The sequence below is a fragment of the Octodon degus genome, unplaced genomic scaffold (assembly GCF_000260255.1).
Source record: "Octodon degus isolate 3935 unplaced genomic scaffold, OctDeg1.0 scaffold00268, whole genome shotgun sequence".
In the NCBI taxonomy this organism is placed as follows: domain Eukaryota; kingdom Metazoa; phylum Chordata; class Mammalia; order Rodentia; family Octodontidae; genus Octodon; species Octodon degus.
The window spans coordinates 935,701-937,155 of NW_004524844.1; positions in this window are offsets into that span (position 1 = coordinate 935,701).

The window sequence follows — 1,455 nt, forward strand, 5'->3', positions numbered from 1 at the left end:
AATGTGAGATGATGCTTCTGTGGCCTCTCGCAGAAGAGGGAGAGAGAGAGAGAGAGAGAGAGAGAGAGAGAGAGAGAGAGAGAGAGAGAGAGGAATCTCAGCGAGATCTCTGAAGCTATATTCATATATTCATCAGGTCTTCTCGTCATTTCTTTCAGCACTGACCCATAACATACAACAAGGCCCAGACCAGAAAAAGGCATGATCCCTTTTTCACCACGTGAGTGATACAGGAGAAAGAATCTCCCAACCTTCTAGATGTCCAAAATGCCAGGTTCCTGCTCTCTACTATCAAGGAATGAATTCTAGGAACAACGGACGGTAACAGTACAAAGAATTTCTTGAGATAAAGAATGCTTCTAGGGCCGGGGAGATGACTCAGTGGAATAAGCACTTCCCGGGCAAGCGCAAGGGCCTGAGTTCAATCCCCGGTTCCGCCAAAAATAAAAATAAAAAAAGTATATAAGAATGCTTCTAAGAGGGGCAGAGAGGACCTGGGAAGTAGGTTCTCACTGGCCCCATTTCTCAAGGGTGTTTATTGAGCAAAACCACGAGGTGAAGCAGGCTCAAGGTATAACAGAACTATAATCAATCAGTAAGATCACCTTGTCAGATACAAAAGTTACATTTTTTGTTATATAGGTCTTGCTTTATCTTGGTCTTAACTGTAATGGGTCAACTCACATTTTAGACTATAAATGTAAATCTTGTTTTCTGTTGTGTAGAAATGTATACTCACCACTGTTCTAAGTTGTTTAGTAACTAGTGGCTATTTCCTGCTGTTTGCTAGATAAAATTTCTCTAACACTCACCAATTCCTGTTACCAAAGTTAGCTTACAGAGATGACTTCAAAAGGAAACTAAATGGGCTTTAACTTCTTGAAACCTCTGGGCTATGCAAGGCTGCCTGCAGGTACTCAGGTGCAAGATAACCAGAAACTAAAATAAAGCCCCAGGAAATTTAGTTTGAGTAGCGGTACTGACCCTAAAAGCATTATTATGTGTCAGACAATGAATTTGTTTACCAAACTGAATGTGGTTCCAGGTTTTAAAACCTCCCCTGCTTCCTGGGCTAGCCGCCTTTCCATCTTCTCCAGCGTGAGAGCTGACCGGGGGCCCTGAGCTCAGTAATAAATGGCTTTCCAAATTCCAGTCTGGCTGATCTGGTTCCTATTCTGAGCAACCCATAACATTAACCATCCAGGAGAAAAGTATAAACGTGAGGTATAAAAAGTAAAGCCATATTAATATACTGAGGTGTAAGAGGCGCAAGGTAACAACTTCTGACATTGCCAGTCCTGCGGATAACCCAGTACTATTATGGACTACTGGACTATATTGAATACTTTGCTGAATTCATGCACCTTCAATATTTGAATGGTAATGGAATACTCATCTCTGACAAAACTAAACAAAAAAGGGGGATATAAATGAAGGACCATTTTGTAGTAAGAA